The sequence below is a fragment of the Sus scrofa genome, chromosome 15 (assembly GCF_000003025.6).
Source record: "Sus scrofa isolate TJ Tabasco breed Duroc chromosome 15, Sscrofa11.1, whole genome shotgun sequence".
NCBI lineage: Eukaryota > Metazoa > Chordata > Mammalia > Artiodactyla > Suidae > Sus > Sus scrofa.
The window spans coordinates 881,353-903,206 of record NC_010457.5 but is presented as its reverse complement, the minus strand read 5'-3'; the positions used below and the strand labels follow the sequence as shown (position 1 = coordinate 903,206).

Below are 21,854 nucleotides of genomic sequence, written 5' to 3'. Positions count from 1 at the left end.
CCACATATCGGGGAAAGAAGTGCTTTAAAATATATAGAAGACAAAGAACTGGCTTTTATGGATCTCTCTTTTTTTTTTTTTCACCATAGGAAATTATAATCAGCTTTAAATAGGTAAAGATGATGAATTTAACAAATGTATTAATATTCTCTTCCTCCTAAAATCCCACTAAAATTACATCAAGTGGATATATTAGAAGAGCTTTATCTAATAGAATGAAGATTTTGGAAGCTAGAAAGCAGATGTGAGAGTGGCAACCACCTTAGCAGAAATAAGCTAAATCCTGTCTTAGTAGTGAGGGAATCTGAGAAGCAACCATGACACTAGAGAGAAAAAGAAAAAAAAAGCTCAAAAATTGATGAGAATTGGTTGAAAGTATACTGAGGAATCATCGTTACTCTGAGACCCATGCCCCAAATGGTCTGGGAGCTTGACCAAGTGATCTGATCAGCTTGACCACTGCTCTTCTTCTCCTGCAGAAGACTTGAGGGTATTGTTTCCCCTTTCTAGAGGGCAAAATAGAGGATCTCTGGACAGGACAAAATTAGTTATAGGAGAGAGTAGAAGTTCTATACTAAAAACAGAGAGATTGAGTGGATGTTTTCATAACAAATGATGAGTCCCTGGCCTCTTTTCCCACTCAGCTGCCAGATATGGCAGTCAGGCTATCCCTTCCAAGCAAGTCACTGGAAGAATTTTATCTGCGGAATAGGACCAGTCTAAGAGCTTGGAATTAAGTTGTTTCCCAAAACGCAGTCCAGCCAGATCACCCTAAAATGAAGATCACTGCCAAAAAGACTCATCTGTGCACTCTGGGTCTCTGTTTCTTTTTTCTTTTTATTCCAATTCTTTTTTGTTTTTGTTTTTGTCTTTTGGTGGGGGGGGGACCCTGCACCTCTAGCATGTGGAAGTGCCCAGGCTAGGTACTGAATGGGAGCTGCAGCTGCCAACCTACACCACAGCCACAGCAACGCCAGATCCCAACTGCCTCTGTGACCTATGCTGCAGCTTGCCACAGTGCTGGATACTTAACCCACTGAGTGAGGCCAGGGATTAAACCTGCATCCTCATGGAGTCTAGCTGGGTTTTTAACCCACTGAGTCGCATATGGAACTCTCCCAGTTCTTAAATACCAGCAAACATTCAAGGGCCACAGGAAATTGAGAAAATATCTAATACAAAAATCAATAATGAAATAAATGAACAAAAGAAATTTGGAGCAAACAGAGACTAAGCAAGGAGAAGAAAATTCCAAAATCCAACAAACCAATATCCTCATACCATTAAAAGGACTATACATCCATGAAATATAAACATCTACTTTTAAAAATGGTTCATTCCAGGAGAAGAAAATTGATCTCTAGGGGAATGGGAGTGGGGGCAGGGGATGACGGCAGAAACAAAAAATTAAGTAGACGTGTTGGAAAATAAAGTTAGGTAAATTTCTCAAAAAGTAAACAAATGAGACACGTGTGAAAGACACAAGAAAAGATCGGAAAACTAGAGAGTAAGACAAGAAGTTATAATATCTAATATATTAGATATGAAAAATATGTTTTTACACATTCAGTAATGTGAATGCTAGAAAGAGAAACTTGAAAAACAGGAGAAAGCCGCAAAGTAACCAAGAAAAACTCCCAATATTCAAGGGCATAAAATTCCAGATTTTAAGATCCCACTGACAATGGTGGAAAAAAAAAAATCTCTCAAAAAAGATACAACTAGAGTTCCTGCTATAGTGCAGCTGCAGCTGTAATGTGGTTGCAGCTGTGGCTGGGATTCTATCCCTGGCCTAGGAACTTTCATATGCCGTGGATGCAGCCAAAAAAGAAAAAAATATCTATATTACAACTTTGTGATATTTCACAGCACCAGGGACAAAGAGAAGATGTAACAAGATTCTGGGGTTGGGAGACAGAAATTCAGGTATCAAAATATCATCAGATTTCTCAACAGCAACACTGAAAGTTTGATGCAACGAAGCAATGTCATTAAAATTTTGAGGAGGATTATTCCTAACTGAGAATTCTATAAATGATCAATCAAGCATATCTGCCAGGATTCTGCCTGGAAAGAGAGGGTGCACTCCAGGAGGATAATGGAGAAGTTTTAATAAAGGAACTATAAACGGGTCACCATGCTGTACAGGAGGAAAAAAAATTGTATTGGGGAAATAACAATTAAAAAATAAATAAATAAATAAAGGAACTGGGAGTTCCCATCATGGCTCAGTGGTTAATGAGCCCAACTAGTATCCATGAGGACGCAGCTTTGATCCCTGGCCTTGCTCAGTGGGTTAAGGATCCGGTGTTGCCGTGAGCTGTGGTGTAGTTCACAGACAGCAGTGGTTTGGATCTGGCATTGCTGTGGCTGTGGCATAGGCTTGCAGCTAGAGCTCCAACTAGACCCCTAGCCTGGGAACCTCCATATGTCACAAGTGCAGCCCTAAAAAGATATAGATAGATAGATAGATAGATAGATAGATAGATAGATAGATAGATAGATAATGAAGGAACTGATGTTTCACATTGGCCAGACCCCTGAAGCCAGATGGGGGGGTAACTCCAATGATACTATCTATAAATCCCTGCTTCCAGGAAACTGAGTAGGGTAGAGAGAGATAGAGTAAGTTACGAAGACTAGATGCATTAAAATGTGTCAAGTCTTTAGAATAATGCCTATCACCTTTTACACATGCAGTATAATTTAGCTATTATTGTTGTTATTGCTGTTAATTCACTATCATTATTGTCATTAACAGGAAACTATTAAAATTCTCATGAAATCAGGGTTCCCATTGTGGTGCAGCAAGAGCAAACCCGACTTGTATCCATGAGGATGTGGGTTCAATCCCTTACCTTGGTCAGTGGGTGGGGGATCTGGTGTTGCCATGAGCTGCAGTGTAGGTCACAGATGCGGCTCTGATCTGGCATTGCCGTGACTGTGGTGTAGGCCTGCAGCTGTAGCTCCAATTCGACCCTCGCCTGGGAACTTCTATATGCAGAGATTGAAGCCCTAAAAGTCAAAAAAAAAAAAAAAATTCTCAAGAAATCAAATACTGACAAACTTTGTACTGATTTTCTAAATTCCTCTCCTCTTTCCCTAATAAGGTTCTTCAGTACTAATATATAAAATATGTTATAAAATGTTATGTGCCTAAAAAAATGTTCCCTGACTCCCAGGAATTTTGCAACTCTTTTCCAGATGAATTAATGATGCATTGCTTGGAATAAATTTTTATTGACTTACTGGTAGTGATGTGTAAATTGGAAGTAGTGTGACTGGGCAGAGACAGCCACAAAGAATTAAATCAGCACAACTATTTTCCAGGAAAAATGTTACGGCCTTGATAATACTTCCCCTTGATAGTAACTTAACCAGATCACCATAGTGCAGGGTTTCGCAAAATAAGGTCTATAATCCCCGGATGTGCTAAATAGAATGGGGTGAGGGGTTGGGGTAGATGGGGCACGTCATAATAAAATAATAGAATTGAATCCACCTCAAAATATGATTAGTTCAAAAATGCAAATAGCCATTATTACACAAAACATATTGTGCTGTGTTTCACCTCAAAACTAATCAATATGATATAAATTTGAATAATATCGAGATGCCAGTTTTGGTCTGCCAAATTAGCAAAGACTTAAAAAATTATGCTGTCTTGTGTTTGTGTGTGTTGGGGTGGAGGAAAAATGAAGATGGCATATATATTAGTACAAACCTTTCTAGAGGGCAAGATGGTATTATGTTTTGGGGGGATTATCTTTTTGGTTTTTTTTTCAGGGCCACACCCACGGCATAGGGCAGTTCCAGGGAAATTGGAGCTGTAGCTGCTGGCCTACGCCACAACCACAGAAACGTCAGATCCAAGATGTATCTGCTACCTACACTGCAGCTTATGGCAACACCGAATCCTTAGCCCACTGAGCAAGGCCAGGGATCAAACCCTCATCCTCATGGATACTAGTTGGATTCTTAATCTGCTGAGCCACAACGGGAACTCTGAGGCTGGTATGATGTATTAAAAGCCCTTATTGGAGGAGTTCCCGTCGTGGCTCAATGGTTAATGAATCCGACTAGGAACCATGAGGTTGCAGGTTCTATCACTTGCCTTGCTCAGTAGGTTAATGATCCAGCGTTGCCATGAGCTGTGATGTAGTTTGCAGATGTGACTCGGATCTGCCATTGCTGTGGTGAAGGCATAGGCTGGCAGCTATATCTCTGATTTGACCCCTAGCTAGAAACCTCCATATGCCACAGGTGTGACCCTAAAAATACAAGAAAGAAAGAAAGAAAGAAAGAAAGAAAGAAAGAAAGAAAGAAAGAAAGAAAGAAAGAAAGAAAGAAAGAGAGAAAGAAAGAAAGAAAAGAAAGAACGAGCAAGAAAGAAAGAACGAGCAAGAAAGAAAGAACGAGCAAGAAAGAAAGCAAGAAAAAGGTGCATGCACTCCAATGTTCATTGCAGTACTATTCACAATAGCAAAGACTTGGAAACAACCTAAATGTCCACTGACTGATGAATGGATTAAGAAGATGTGCTATAGATAGACACAATGGAACACCACTCAGCCATAAGAAAGAACAAAGTAATGCTATGTGCAGCAACATGGATGGAACTAGAGATTCTCATGCTAAATCAGAAAAAGAAAGACAAATACCATATGATATCACTTATATCTGGAATCTAATATTTGGCACAAATGAACCTATCTATAGAAGAAAAAAAAAAAACTCATTGACATGGAGAACAGACCTGTGGTTGCTAAGTGGGTTGAGGGAGTGGGATGGACTGGTAGTTTGGGGTTAGTAGATTCAAACAATTGCACTTGGAATAGATAGTCAATGAATTCCTTCTGTATAGCACAGGGAACTGTATCTAGTCACTTGGGATGGAACCTGATGGAGGATAATGTGAGAAAAACAATGTACTGGGTCACTCTGCTGTACAGCAGAAATTTTTAGACCATTGAAAATTAACTATAATAAAAAAAATTTTAAGTCCTTAAAACATTCATACCCATCATAGTCTACACGGAGGAGACAGATATGTAAAAAGATATATCATACTGTGCACTCTTGGATCACAGAAGCAGAAATGATTCAAGGAATTAACTGCTCAACAGAAACAAAGATTATTTCACAAGAGATGGCGTTTGGACAAGATTTTGAAGAAGTAATAAAAGTTCATCTGGGAGTTCTCTTGTGAGGCAGTGGTTTAAGAATCCAGTGTTGTCACTGCAGTAGCCCGGGTTATTGCTGTGGTACAGGTTTGATCTCTGGCCCGGGGAACTCCCACATGCCACAGGTGCAGCCAAAACCGTCCCCCCCAAAAACAAAACAACAACAAAAAAGAAACAGACGTTCATCTGGCAGAGAGAAACATTTCGGTCATAAGTTAGTCACACTTCTCCAGAATTACACATCACTATGAAAAAAATATAGAAGCATGGATAGTCATCAATAGTGAGCTTTTAATGTGTCTGGAGAGGTGGGCGGCAGTTTCTGACATTGCTTTTTTTTTTTTTTTTTTTTTTTTTTTTTTTTTGCCTTTTTAGGGCCACACCTGCAGTATATGGAAGTTCCAAGGCTAGGAGTCCAATTGGAGCCATAGCCACTGGCCTACACTATAACCACTGCATCAGCAATGCCAGAACCGAGCTGCCTCTGCAACCTATACCACAGCTCACAGCAATGCTGGATCATTAACCCACTGGGTGAGGCCAGAGATCGAACCTGAATCCTCAGAGATACTCATCAGATTCATTTCCTCTGAGCCACATGGGAATTTGCCCAACATTGCTTTTAAAATCATAATGCAGAGATAAGTTAACCAATTGTCCCTCTGCAGCACTCCCTCCCTGCAATCACTAAAAAACTCTAATCAAGCAAAAAAGAAACAAGGAGGCTGGCATAGAGACAAATATTTAGAAAGAAAAGTGGAATTTGTCCTAAGCAAAAGGACAAGTCAGGTTAGTAAAGAGTGGTCATGAGGTGGTCAATGGCAAGTAGCCTAAGATGCCACACTGCTACTTATATTAAATAAAGAATAAAACAATTACATTTTATAACAATTGTATTGACTATTTTGAGAAAAATTCAATTTCAATGAAGAAGTAATGTTTGCCACTTTTCTTTTTTCTCTTTTTTTTGTCTTTTTAGGGCTGCACCCACGGCATATGGAGGTTCCCAGGCAGGGGGTCAAATCAGAGCTACAGCTGCCAGCCTACACCACAGCCACAGCAACACAGGATCTGAGCCATGTCTGCAAACTACACCACAGCTCAAGCAACGCTGGATCCTTAACCCACTGAGTGAGGCCAGGGATTGAACCCTCATCCTCATGGATTTCAGTAGGGTTTGTTAACCACCAAGCCACAAGGGGAACTCCTTATTTTTAATTTAGGGCCTCACCTTTGGCATGTGGAAGTTTCTAGGCTAGGGGTCGAATAGGAGCTGCAGTTGCCAGTCTACGCCACAGCACAGCAACACCAGATCCATCAAGTCTGCGACCTATACCACAGCTTGAAGCAATGCCAAATCCTTAGCCCATTGAGCAAGGCCAGTGGTCAAACCACATCCTCATGGATACAAGTCGGGCATGTAACCAGCCGAGCCACAATGAGAAGTCTCTCAAAATTTCTGCTTTAGTATTTTTTCCCTGGTTTTTAGTCCTTCTATGTATTTTTTCCTTAATTTTTAAAAATTTTGTGGCTGCTGTGGAAATTTCTATACAGAAGATATGTAAGGGCTACAACCTGTTTCTATGGAGGAGACTTTTAAATCTAATGGTCTGCATTGAGTGCTATCAAAACAGGTAACTACTTCAACATCTATATATATATGTGTGTGTTCTTATATATATTTAATTTATTTATTTTCCCACTAGTGCCTAATGGCAAGATATACTAAATAAGTGGTAATAAACACACCCACACATACATACACACTTTGCCTTTCAGTTAAAAAGTCTCTTCCAGAGTTCCTGCTGTGGCACAGTGTATAAAGAATCTGACTGCAGCAGCTCCAGTTGCTGCTGAGCTGTGGATTTGATCCCATATGCTGCAGCTGCAGCCTTAAAAAAAAAAAAAAAAAAAAAAAAGTCTCGTCCTTTAAAATAGGTTGCAGTCCTTAATTCTTTCAAACAAATGAATTTAACTGGACCAAGGAATTACAGAAGTTCATAGATGAGAGGACTCCTGAAAAGAGTCTTGGAGGTTGAAATAATTATGAAAAAAAAATTATAGTTTCTTGGAACTTAAGAGGTGCTCTTTAGCTTCAGGGTAAAATTCAGACTCCTTAGGTTTGCGAAGAAGACTTGGCTTGTGCCTCCCTCTGGCCTCATCATTTCCCCATATCCTACAATGCCCCTTTCCCCAGCTACACTGAAGAACTTGCAGTTCTCCAAAGGAGTCTGCTATTCTTATTTCTGAACCTCTACATTTGCATGTTCCTTTGCTTGGGACGTTTTGGCCCAAATATTAACACTGTTTAGAGATTATTGTTTGTTTAAAGAATCCAACCAAAATGCATTTATTGCAATTAGTTGCAATGTTTCATCACATTACATGCAATGTTATCTTTCTTTTCAAGGATGCCACAGCAGAATTGATGTGTCAGCCTTCCCCTTGATCCTGAGGCCATCTGTATCTCAGAAAGCTGGCTGTGCAGTGACAGGTATTAGGTATAAAGGCTTCCAGAAAACACCCCATTTCCCTTCTCTGAGACATAACATGTTCACTCTATTAATGATGTGTGAACAGGAATCAACAGACTTGGGTCTTAGTCCATACTCTGATAAATATGCCAAGACAGTTTAATTTTTCTGGGCCTCTGTTTCTACACTGAGGACTCTCCCTGCTCTCTGGGCCTCTATTTCTACACTGAGGACACTCCCTGCTCTCGCCCAGGTTTCAAAGTAGGTAACAGATCAAATAAATCTGGGTTTAAAAAAAAAATTCTAGGAATTCCCATTGTGGCTCAGCAGTAACAAACCCAACTAGAATCCATGAGGATGCCCGGTTCAATACCTGGCCCTGCTCAGTGGGTTAAGAAGCTGTGGTATTGGCTGGCACCTGCAGCTCCACTTTGACCCCTAGCCTGGGAATGTCCATATGTCACAGGTATGGAAATAAATAAATAAATAAATTAGAATTTTAAAAATTCTACTAATTTAACTTTATCCAATAACCAAGACTGTTATTTAAATACTTGAATAATACCAATAAAAAAATGTTCCCATCAGTCTTGGAATTCTTCCTTCTCATTCTTTACACTGCTGCACAGTATTCCAAGATATGGCCAAACCATCATTTATTTAATAATTCCTTTGATGATTTACATCACAGTTGCTTACAATTTATCTTATTATACATGATGTTAGAGGAACATCCTGGTAAGAATTATATATTTTCTAATGTATCTCTAATGAGTTTGTGCTCTGAGCTTTGTCCCCACCATAAACTAAGAAGCACAAAAACAAAGGACTCCTGCGTCTGCAGATAAAAGCTAGAGAACATCGACAAAGCATTTTCACTTGAAACCTGACAACTGTAACCTGGAGCTAAATGACAGTGGTCCCTTGGAAAAGGATGTCAGGGCACCCTCTCTTGAGGTTTGGGCCAAGGCTGAACATTCAATGTGGTTTAGAGAGGGGAATAAATCCTTTTGAAAATATCAGAACTTCACAACAAGGTGAGCCACTTGATTTGCTGAGTCACGGGAGGCATAAAGACAGAAGAAAACAGACTCCTGTATCTTGCTCTTCATATAGTGCCATCAGGCTTGTGAAAGGAACAAGACTGGCCAGAGGAGGAGGGAACCCTTCTCTCTCCTGCTCATGTAGAGGCCACTGAGGGAGGTCAGTTACCACTCTGACCAGAAGAACTGACTCTAGTGAGAGAAGCCCTGGACCAGTGGAGGGCAGCACCACAGAGCAAAACAGCAAAAGTGAAAAAAAAGAAAATCAATCCAGGGAGTGTCCATTGTGGCTCACCAGTAAGGAACCCAACTAGTATCCATGAGAATGCTGGTTTGATCCCAGGCCTCGCTCAGTGGGTTAAAGATCCAAAGTTGCCATGAGCTGTGGTGTAGGTCACAGACCGCAGCTGGGATCCCGCATTGCTATAGCTGTGATACAGGCCAGCAGCTACAGCTCCTATTTATTTGACCCCTAACCGAGGAACTTCCATATGCTGCAGGTATGGCCCTAAAAAGCGCCCCCCCCCAAAAAAAGATTATGAGGTTGTGATAGATTTAAAGTAGGGTGATATCGAGGGACTGTTGTGGGGGTGCTCTTCATCTTGATTGTGGTGGTTACACGTTGTATCCATTTGTCAGAACTCATAGAACGGTATATACCTCATGAAGGGTGACTCATCATACGTAAATTAAACCTCAAAAAACTTGACCTTGAAAAAATAGGCTCCTAACCAAAAAAAGTTATAGGAGGCTGCTTTACACTGGGCAAAAAAGGCCTCACTGAGAGAGGGTCCTAATTAAGTTGACATTTGAATGTAAGGAAGAAGATGAAGCCAAAGGTATGCCTTTTCGCAAAGTCTCTACAGTGGGAAGGAGCTTGGCATGTTGGAGTTAGAGCAGGGTGGGTGAGGCTGGAGAGGTGAACAAGAGCCAGAACACGGGGAAAGTTAGAAACCCAGATCAGGAGACTGATGTTATTTTCATGCCGCAGGAGAACTTAGGTTTTGAAGAAAAGGAATTACAAGTTCTGATTTTTATGATTTTGAAAGATCACTCAGTTCTGATTTTTATGGTTTTGAAAGATTTCTCTTGCCTGTAGAAAGCAAGAGTGGAAGGAAGCAGGAGTTTACTGTAACAGTCTCAGCAAGAGATCGTAATGTCACAGACTAAGGTGGAAGCACAGAGATAAAAAGAGGCAGGTATACAATAAAAGTGTATTACATTAATTAGGGTAACAAGTAAATCCCAATCTCAGTGGCTTAACATTTTATTTGGTCTTTCTGATTTGTGTGCTTCTTTCTATCTGGTAATAGAGAATGAAGCTCCTTCTCCCTTTTGAATGCACTCTCCTCTAGGGCCATGAATAGCCTCCCATTCAGTCATCAGGTGGCAAATGCATGACCACCTGTGGGACATTTTTATGGCCCTGCTCTGAAACTATTAGACATCAAGTTAAGCTACACTTTATTAACTAGAATCTAGCCACATACCCCATGCATCTAACTGCAAAGGAGGCAGAGAAATGTAGTCTATGACTGTGCCCAGGTTGAAAGGGAACTTGGTTTGGTAATCATCTAACAATCTCTGCCGCCGTTTTGTTTCGGAGGTGGAGATCCAGGACATGGGAATGGATTGGGTGAAATTGGTGAGAGGAAGAGAGACATCAAAAAGGAACCCTCAGAATTCTCTCACCAGTGATGCTTGGCAACATGGGTGAAAGAAGATCTAGGAGACATGCTTGATTTCTCTCCTTCCTTTAGCCTCACCCATTGTACTAAAAGAAGGGAGGATGAGTGGAAGGAGACACAGACATCTTGTCCCCAGCAACTGAGCAGGACATAAGGGCAGAGAGGGAGCTGATGAAATGAAGTGTTTCTTTGAAGAAAGGTACACCCACCTAGCTAATTATACATAGCATTTAGTAAGCAGAGCCACCAGTCTCTACGGCACCAAAGCAGCAGCTACTCTTGCTAGTGTTATCAGTATTGAGCATTCTAAGACCACAAGTCTTTCTGGGAGATCCTCCTTTCACTGGGTCAGAGGATGTGGAAAGACAATGAGCATAGTATTACCTTTAACTAAACCCCTTCCCAAAAGTTGGTGAAGAATCAAGACTACTTGATAACTCTTTTTTTTTTTTTTTTTTTTTCTTTCTAGGGCTGCACTAGCAGCATATGTAGGTTCCCAGGCTAGAGGTCTAATCGGAGCTATAGCTGCCAGCCTACACCACAGACACAGCAATGCCTGATCCAAGCTGCGTGTGTGACCTACACCACTGCTCATGGCAATGCCAGATCCTTAACCCACTGAGCAAGGCCAGGGATCGAACCCACAACCTCATGGTTCCTAGTCAGATTCTTTTCCACTGCACCACAGTGGGAACTCCTTGATAACTCTTTAAATAGGAAACTGTGAACTCTTTGAGATCATGTTTTATTAATCTTTATATACCCACCTAGTACACAGCATAATATTTAATATAAACTATGCCCTCTGTAAACATTTGTAAAAAATTAAATACGTATGGGGAGTTTCTGTCATGGCTCAGTGGAAATGAATCCAACTAGTATCCATAAGGACTCAGATTCAATTCCTGGCCTCACTTACTAGGTTAAGGATCTGGCATTGCCATGAGCTTTGGTGTAGGTTACAGACGTAGCTCGAATCCTGCATTGCTGTGGCTGTGGTGTAGGCCGGTGGCTACAGCTCCGATTTGATCCCTAGCCTGGGAATTTCCAGATGCTGCAAGTGTAGCCCCAAAAAGCAAAAAGAGAATTAAATATGTATGTGTAGGCTAAGGTCAAGGTTGATTATATACATAGAAAGTGCCCTGCAGAGCTATCTGAAAATAATCATATATGCCATGTGACCTTAGCACAAATTTATGAACTATGGTTTGGTTTCAAGTCTTTTTTTCTTTTAATGATTTTATTTTTTTCCATTGTAGCTAGTTTACAGTGTTCTGTCAATTTTCTACTGTACAGCAAGATGACTCAGTCACACGTACATATATACATTTTTTTGCCTCACATTATCATCCGCCACAAGTGACTAGATATAGTTCCCAGTGCTATACAATAGGATCTCATTGCTTATCCATTCCAAAGGCAATAGTTTGCATCTATTAGCCCCAAATTCCCAGTCCATCCCACTTAGGACTAATCTAATTTTCCTTGGAAAGACTGGTAGTCTTATCACGCATTTACCTGGTTAGATACACAATACTCAGTTTTCTTAGATGTTTATAAAACTTTAACATTCTGTTCTAGCACATTTTTTTCTGATATTCCAGTTTTATTGTCATGTCAATTAAGTTAATGCCTTTAAGTATATGTATATGAATCATAACTTGTCATTCATTACATAAATTATACACATTTATTAAACAAATACTTATAAAATATAAAAACAAAAGGAAGAAATTAGAGAACTCCCATAATTCACACATGTAGAGATATTTGGCACTTGTATGTACACCCTTCATATAAATTTCATATATATTTATATTTACACATGTCCCTCCTTTTTCAAGATAGGATCGTTCTGGAGTTCCCATTGCGGCGCAGTAGTTAACGAATCCAACTACGAACCATGAGGTTGTGGGTTCGATCCCTGGCCTTGCTCAGTGGGTTACGGATCTGGCATTGCCATGAGTTGTGGTGTAGGTCGCAGATGCAGCTTGTATCTGCCGTTGCTGTGGCTGTGGTGTAGACCAGCAGCTAACAGCTCCTATTCGACTCCTAGCCTGGGAACCTCCATATGCCATGGGTGTGGCCCTAGAAAGCAGATTTTGAGAGAGCATATTTTAAATTTGTTTTCAAATATGTATTCTCTGTTCCAGCTTTGTAGGCCATTGTAATTTTTCCTAAAAGCAGATGCAGGTAAGACTCTGCGGACTTCAATAACAATAACGAGTCAAAGTTTAACTCAAAGGATTTTAGAATTTCGGGTCAACGTAAGTAAGGGCAGCACAGCAGGGATTCACAACACAGGTTTCTAACCAGTTGATCTCCAAGTTCCCAACACTGAATTCTGTGATTCTCTAAGGAGAGTAAGGGAAGCCAAGAGGTAGGAAGAGGAGCAAAGAGTTTTCAAGAGTTATCAGAGGTATAGGGAACTGTTTGATTGAATGAATACATATGAGGGAGCACTAGTAAATGCATTTGGAAGGCAGATCATGGGACAAGGGGGAAGCTGTGTGTTGTAAGGAAGTGAGTGGGAGAGACAGAGGATATTAAATACATTAGTCACTATCTCCTCATTGTTCTCTCCTCTTCCTCTTTCTCCTTTAACTTTTGCATCTGAATGTCCCCAGACACCCCAACCTTCTGAAGTCATCCTTCGCGTTAAATACCCATATATGCTCACTTCTTCCTATAAATCAGGACAGATTAAGTTACACAAATAGTAATGAACAACCCCAAATCTCAGCATTTTAAAATATTAAAGGGGAGTTCCCGTCGCGGCTCAGCAGAAACAAATCTGACTAACATCCATGAGGAAGCAGGTTTGATCCCTGGCCTCACTCAGTAGGTTAAGGATCTGGCCTTGCTGTGAGCTGTGGTATGAGTTACAGACATGGCTCGGATCTGGCACTACTGTGGCTGTGGCTTAGGCCAGCAGCTACAGCTCCAATTGAACCCCTAGCCTGGACACTTCCATACATCATGGGTGTGGCCCTAAAAAAGACAAAAAATAAAAATTAAAAAAAAAAAAACAATAAAGGTGTATGTGTCATTTATGCCACATAACATCAAGCTCAATCAGGGATCCAAGTGATAGAGCAGCTACCATGTCAGACATTCCCTTCCATGCCAGAGACAAAGAGATTCTGCAGCCTTGGCAATATCTGAGATAACATATCTAATTTCTGCTCACATCTCATTGGCCAGAAATAATCACGTGATCCCGCCAAACCACAGAGGGCCACAGGGTATAATGCTACCCTGCTGCTAGAAACCAGAGAACCAAAATACTTGGGCACTACTAATGACTGTCACACTATACACCTGTAGAAGTCCAATGACAGTTTCAGAGCTCTTTCTGACATGTTCTCCCATAAGCTTGAAAGCACGTGGTTCAGTTCAGTGTCATATTCGGTTCCTAAAAACAAAATAATTAAATATTTCACTTCTCTGTATATTTCCACTTAGTCTGCATAGGCTCCATTTTGCTCACTGGCACTGTAAGAATTTGCAGCATTCTACTTGAAGATCCTGAAGCATTTATTGAATGAGTGGAATATTTTTATTTCTCTAACTTTGTTGTATTTCTCTAACTTTGTTCTATGCCATGAATTAGAATTTCTCTCCAATTGTTTTAAGTCATGCACTAGGGGAGTGGGCTTTATTTCTTTTATTGTTTTTATTCATCCCCTAGTCCATATGGAGCTCTTAGGGTGGGTGGGGCAGTCCTGTATTGTAATTTCACATCCTTACTGGCAGTGTTTTTAAAGCTCTTCTCTACTGACGTACTTCATAATTCACCGAGCTCCACCCTTTGCTTATCTTCTCTTCTTACTCTTTCCTTCACTTTCCAAGATTACAAAATACATGATACAATCAGTAAATAATATGATTTATGTTTTAGTTTTCATCCTATGTGCCAAAGAACTGCATTTTCCAACAATGCCTTGCTTTTCAAATCCAGTCCTTTTAAATAACCAGACATGTGATCTCTTAGAACTTGTTTCTCTTCCCTCTCTTCCTCTTTCCCTCTTGGTCTACATCCACCTGACACTTCTCCACACCTTTTGCCTGTCAGCTGAGACTGACCAGGTCTACACCACAACCACAGCAACAACTCTGAGTCAATCCCTAGCCTGGGAACTTCTATATGCTGAGGGTGTGGCCCTAAAAAAAATACAAATAAATAAATAAAATAAAATAAAATACTTTCGACCTGCTCAGTCAGGCCTACATCACAACCACAGCAACACCAGATCTGAGCTGCATATGCAACCTACACCACAGCTCACAGGGCAATACCAGATCCTTAACCTACCAAGCGAGGCCAAGGATCAAATCTGTGTCCACATGGATACTGGTTGGGTTGTTATCACTGGGCCACAACAGGAACTCTTTGGTCAAAAGGATTTTAAATGCCTTCTCTCAACCTCTGACAGATGCTTGAAATTCCACCCTAGAGTCTCATCTTTTTAGCTTAAAGTTTATGGAATTGTGACATCACTAAACCACTGTGCCAGCTTAGGCAATCTTAAAGCTTGTTCATGGTGGTCTTAGCCCAAATCAGGTGCAGAATTCTCTCCTCCCTTGTCTTTAGGTAAGTGTCTGTTAGGTTTGTCAAGGGAGGAACATGCAAGGCCAAGTTGGTAAAGAAAGGTTCGTTAAGGCATCTGAGACCAATGGGCTGAGCTCAAGATGGAGCCAGCTCCAACTGCTAGGAGGTTTTAGGCTTATAAAGCATCCATGGCGGGAATCTGTGGTGGGAGTTTATGGCAGGAACTTGTGGCAGGAATGATAAAGAAGGAGCGGAAGTTTACACAATTCAGGGGAAGGGGAGGGGATCGAGTCCCATGTCAAAGAGCAGTTAATCTTTGCAGGTGGTTAATCTATGCAGGCAGTGGTTTTCTGCAGGTCATATTGTTTCTCACTGCCCCACCTGAACATCCGCATTCTGGGAGGGGGTGTAGAGCTCCTGCCAGGCCGCCATACCCATGTCCCTAGCAGGTCTCCAAGGTGAACAGCCACGTTTAGGGGGTAAGGGTAGGGGGTTTTGTCACTATCCCCCTGGGAACCTATCATTCCAGCCTTTTGTTATAGAGGATAGGAGCCACGTTTCTCTCTTCTATAGCCACTTCCTGCTGGGTAGGGTGATGAATATTAGGTGGTCTTATGACGGGGCATGATAGATAGGTTCCTACTATGGAGGATAGGAAGATCAAATAAGATCAGACAGAAGTTTGGGGTTTATATAGGTTGATATCGGCACTGTTGAAGGAGGAGTGTAGTTTTATTTAAGTATACTTTAATGTTTGACATGTTATTAACACATAATTATCAGGAGCTGTTGGTCATTGTACATGCATCTCCTTTCTGCTGCAAGAGGAGACCTTGAAAAATATACATACAAACACACAAAACATAGGCCACAATAAGGCCTATGTTTCAGCCATGAATAAGGTACTGTGTAAAACCTGTCAGTTGCAAAAGAGACTGGATTCAAACTGGGTTTCTGGCAGATGGAACAAATCAAGGTCACCTGTCTAGAAGGCTAAACCCCTTTTTGCTAGTGTTTATGAAAAAGACATAGGATTTCTATTTGTCCTTGAGAATTCAACCTTCAACTTGTACCTCTTTTCCTGAAATTTGCATTTCAAAAAGATCGTGGAGGAGTTCCCATTGCAGCTCAGCAGTAAGGAACCTGACTAGTATCCATGAGGATGCAGATTAGATCCCTGGTCTTGCTCAGTGGGTTAAGGATCTGGTGTTGCTGTGAGTTGTGGTGTAGGTTGTAGATGCCACTCAGATCCTGAGTTGCTGTGGCTGTGGTGTAGGTCTGCAGCTGCAGCTCTGATTAGACCCCTAGCCTGGGAACATCCATATGCCACACATGGGGCCCTAAAAAAAAAAAGAAAGAAAGAAAAAACAGATGGTGGAGATAAGGATTCCAGAAGACCCGGTATACATTTGCTTCTCAAAAGGCCAAGAAAATTCCTCCTGGGATAACTTTGTTCTCTTAAGCTCAGAAAAAAGTTTCCCTTAATACTTACAAGCCTCTTCCCTGAGACTTCAAAAGTCGTGTCAAGACCAGGAATGGAGTTTGCGGGCCCTGTTCTAATTTTTGTAATTTCTGTCAGGGGAAGCCTGGCTTATAAAATGGACTGTGAGAATGGCACATCCTTCACTGGTCTCAGAGTCTGGATTAGTGCATAGATCAGACATGGGAAAGGGAACATGAACCCCCAATAGTGCCTCAATCTCCACTGCAACTTCTCTCAGGGGGAGCACATTGGGGTTGACCAGGGTATGTGGATGGGTCTTTTAACTTCACTTGAATGGGAGCATGATACTGAGCTATGGAAGGGATGGAGGTATCCCATACCTTGGGTGAAACAAGGGAAGCTGGGAGAGGTAGTTCATCAGTTTCTGGATGAGGGAGGGGGGAGGGGTCGGTGATGGAGAAAGGAGTGAGAAGCATAAGGGAGGCTCTGAATTTAGATAGAATATCTCTGCTGAGAATTGGGGTAGCTGAAGGTTGTTCCTGGTAAGAGGCAATTTAGAGAAGGCACTGTTAACAGATTGGAAATTATGCCATCAATTCCCACAGTGGAAACTTGAGAGGGGTGTGTTTGGCCTGCAAATTCACGCAGTGCTGAGTAAGTGGCCCCTGTGTCGATAAGAAAGAAGACTGGCTTACCTGCTCCCAGTAGAGTTACCCTGGGCTCCAATGGAGTGATAGGCTGGAGTGATAGGCGTGGAGGCCGGGGGGCCCTGGGCACCCTCAGTCTTCGGCAGCCAGGCCAGGGAGGCCTGGCAGGTTGAGGTTTTAGGATTCTGGTCTCTCCACAGGGATGATGCGGGCCTCCCCTAATGGGGTTGGTCACAGTTGACCTTCCAGTGGCCTCTTTTGCCACATTTGAAACACGGGCCTGGAGGGCCCTTGGGGCCCTTGTTTTTGTGAGCCTCTGTTAAGCGAGAAAGAATGAGGGCAGGGTTTTTGTCTGAGCCTTGACAATTTTCCTTTAGTTTTTCATAGTTAACAGCTGGGGAATCTACTGTACTAGCCCCAGACTGGATCTTGTCTGGGGACTGCTGCTGCCCTAACCAGCTGGTGGTTATTTTGCCAAAGGAGGTCAGTCAGCATGGGCCTGAGCAGCAAACCAGAGCCTTTCGTTGTTCTCAGGGGAAGATAAGATGATACAGATGTTGTATCAAGGTCATAGGACTTACTGAGATATTTGAATTCCTTAAGGTCTCAGACACAGAGAAAGGGATACAAACCAGGACAATCTCTTCAGTTCCTGCAACTTTCCATAAAGGGAGCAAAGGAGGTGGTTGTGGGGTGTCTTTGGAGGCAGGGTTCAGGACCCTGTATGAAGAGGGAAGAAAGAGGGTTTGGGATCTGGATTAGGATCCTCAGGAACTGAGGAAGCCGAGGATGGAGGAGAGGATGATTGTGAGTTGGTGGGAGAGGCGGTGGCTTGGAGAGGGTCACGCTGGGGAGGCGGATGACCTGCAGGATCAGAGGAGGAGACGTCAGAATCAGAGGGAGGCAGTTGTGAATCTTTGGGATGAAGGGGACGTATTTGAAAGGTGGAGCAAGATGAACAGAGGGAGGTTCAAGGACAGAGGGAGGATCAAGAGCAGAGGTTCTGAACATAGGGAACTTCGGACCACTTGCCATTACAGTGGCAAAATTATTGAGGTCACTTATATTAAAATCGAAAGTACCCTTTGGGGGCCATTGAGACCCGTTAGCCAATCTGTATTGTGTCCAAGCCATATTATAGAATTAAAGGCACATGGATCTAATGTCCCCTCTCAGTCTGAGAATATCTAAATTTCATAGGAGGCAGCCAAGAGGTGTGTTCCTGGAGCAGAGGAGGAAGTGTTCCCCAAGATGAGAAGAGAGGACTAAGAGGGGATGGAGGGTAAATAAGGAACCACATTTGGGAATGCCAACTCCTCGGGCTGAGTAGTGGACCCAAGGAGAGGGAGGGCTTATGCTCTGATGGTGTCCCCAGATCAGAGGAACTGGGGCCCAGTGACTGTGCTGACAGAAGACCCAGGAAAGGGGCAATTACTCACCTGAGAATTAAAAAGGCCGGTGCAGGATGCGGAGTCGGTAATGGAAAGGCAAAGTTCCCGGTTCGGTGTCTCCCTGGCTGGGCTTGAGAGAGTTGGTTGAAAGGAGTTTAAGTCTGGAACCTAGATCTGGGTGGGGTCTGGAGCTTAGCCCAGGACAAGCTGCTGCTGCCTGCTGTTGGGTCTCCAGGTTGCAGACCCAGTGGTTTGGGGCACTGCTAATGGGCTTCCTATCCCCTCGCCATTCCCTCTCGGGTTTCAGCACCAAAACCCAGGAGGTTTGCCCAGGGAGGAACGTGCAAGGCCAAGTCAGTAAAGCGGGAGAGATTCTTAAGCATCCGAGACAGATGGACTGAACTCACGATGGAGCCTGCTCCAACTACTAGGAGGTTTTAGTCTTATAAAGGATCCATAGCGGGAATCTGTGCTGGGAGTTTATGGCAGGAACTTGTGGCAGGGACAATAACAAAGGAGGGGAAGTTGACACAGTTAGGGAAGGGGTAGGGTGTCGAGTCCCATGTCAGAGGACCGTTAATCTTTGCAGGTGGTTAATCTATGCAGGCAGTGGTTTTCTGCAGGTCACAGTGTTTCTCAATGCCCCGCATGAACATCCGCATTCTGGGAAGGGGTGTAGAGCTCCTGCCATACCCATGTCCCTAGCAGGTCTCCAAAGTGAACAGCCACGTTTGGGGGTAGGGGTTGGGGTTTTGTCTGCATGCCCCTGAGAACCTATCAGTGTCTAGGAGCTGCTTAGGCTCCCTGGCACCTTGGGAAAGCAGCTGAAAGGGGAGCTGCCTCTGCAAAATATAGTGCTGCTGAGTTTTCAGCCAGTGACTGATGGAAGGAAAAAGAACCACTGCACAGCTTGACCAACAGATCGAGAGATGGGGGCAGCGGGGGTGGGGTGGCATTCACTCCTGAAGGCAGCACACTGGACTGGCAAAGTCTGCCAAGCCCTTGAAAGGAAGTTTCATCAGTATATCTTCTCTCAGCTCCTCAGACCCATCCTGGGTAGTGTGTACGGAGGGGCGGGCAGGGGGTGCCTGATATCTTAGGCAACCTCCAAAGTAAGTTCACAGACAACACGCCCTCTGCTTTCCTCTCTCCTTCTCCCTCTGGTTCTCCCCTGAATTCCCACCCACACCCACTGCATCTTTTCCATACAAAACCCTCATTCTCTTTTCTTCCACAATAGAACTGAACACCCCCTCAAAACCAGAGCCCACAGGAATTGGCACTGTTTTCTCTTTCTTGATGATAGGGAGGGTAGGGTTTCCAAACATTGTACAGAGGTGGGGTGAGTTGTGTGGGGAAATGGAAGGGGGAGAAAGAAATCCTCCACCCTAGATTGGGTTAATCCATCAAAATAATCATTAAATGTAAATGTTCAAACAAGTTGAATATTTACACCCTGTTATACTTGGAGCTTTGTTAAAATGCAGAGGCACAAAGAAGGGTATCTCTTGTTTGTTATTTGACCTAAGTAAAAATTAATTTCCAGCCCTTTCCTGAGAGTAATTTTTGATAAATAGAACCAGAAGGAATTGGTGTTCCCATTGCGGTTCAACGGTAACAAAACCAGGTAGTTCCCTGAGGATGCAGGTTCGATCCCTGGCCTCACTCAGTGGGTTAAGGATCTGGGATTGCCATGACCTGTGACATAGGTCGCAGATGTGGCTCGGATCTGGGCATTGCCGTGGTATAGGCCGGCAGCTGCAGCTTCAATTCGATCCTAGCCTGGGAACTTCCATATGTCACAGGCCTAAAAAAGAAAAGACAGAAAAAAAAAAAAAGAGCTAGAGGGAATTGAGTATTTTAGAGAGATGCCAAAATTACACGGGCAGAGAATGTGACCAAGCCAAGAATGGGGAAGGCAGTGATGGTTCCGCTGTAGCCTTGCACAAGTAAATTTATATTTACTTCTAAACCACGAACTTAAAATACTCATATAATTCCACTTTCCAGAGAAGTATCATGGTTTGTTCCTTCCATGTATCTATTCATCCTGTTCTCACTGACCTTGCCTGTCTTCTCCATAGTCACACCCACCTGGTCTAGACTATATAATTTTTTTGCACTAAACTTAAACCCTCTATCAGTGAACTGGGCTATAATCCTCTCTTCTCTTTGCCATGGGCCCCATATAGAGATTTTGAACCCTAATAGCTTTATGCACATTTGAGTGAGTGTCTAGTAAATTCTGTACCCTCAACCTATCTCCCACAAATGATCTTCCCAAGACTTTGATGTGCAATGCAAAGATGCCTAAGGGATTCAAGGCTAACTTTAGCAAGTCCAAAAGCGGACATTTTCAAAGTATTCCAATATCAATGGAGGAACCAAGAAAACATGAAGAAGCAAATATAATGGGAGCAAATGGAAAGTTGTTCGGAGGCTAGGGTAGTGATGCTAAGTAGCAAAGAATGACCAATCAGAAAGCGAAGCCAAAGCTGCCCCAAAAATGGCTGTCTATCAATGAGGAAAGCCACTAGTGTCGACGCAGTGGGTTATTACCAGGCATGTTTCCTAAGGACCCTGCACAAAAAGCGAAGGAAGTTTGGGGTATCTTAAGACATGGTGACTTAACTATAATAATCGTTACCTATATTTTGATTATCTTCAATGTTAGAATGATTTGGACAAGTAGGGCCATAACTGTTTTAACTTTATAACTATCTATCCATCCACCGTTCTCCAAGAACTTCAAGGATTTATGGCTTGGAAAAATTTACGTTTTTGTAAGATAGCCCCAAACTACTGGAATGTTCTTAGTCTCCGAAACCAAACTACTTTTCTAGAAGCGACATATTTCCCTGCTGACCACCGTAAATCAAGGGCTGCAACAGACCCCACCACAGGACAAAAGCAGACAGAGGGTAAAGAAATCCGACATCACTGAAGCAGTTTAGAATTTGCTAAACTGCACATTTTTGTTTCAAACTTTCTATACAAGCTTGGCAATATTTAAGGAAACCTGTAGTAATACCACCAGGGTCAAGTTCAAGATTAGTGTTTAAGCCCAAACCCCATATTCTGTAATTGACTTACTCCAAATAAGACATTCAGGTTTTCTCTTGAAATTCCTACTGAAGTGTCTTGCTTTCGTTTTTTTGAAACCACTGCTGAATCTGCACCAAATTAAAACAAACTTCCTAAAAGTGTCTGTGACAGACAGAAGAAATGAACCCCTTTCCAAGTAAGTGAATTTTAAAATGTAGATGATCGTCATATACCCATCGTTTTGGTTGCCAATGCAAATGAGTCAGAGGATTTGCCTCAGACAGTGAGTTAATTGTGTAACTCCACGGCGGAAAATGCCATTGGAGAGTACTTGCTGACCTCACAGCTGAAAAAAACCATTTAAAAGATGTGGAAACCAGATGTTTC

General features: G+C 42.4%; 1 pseudogene; it reads left to right on the top strand.

Moving 5' to 3' along the window:
- LOC110257091 overlaps positions 1-17,580 on the top strand; it is a 42,683-nt pseudogene extending 25,103 nt beyond the window's left edge.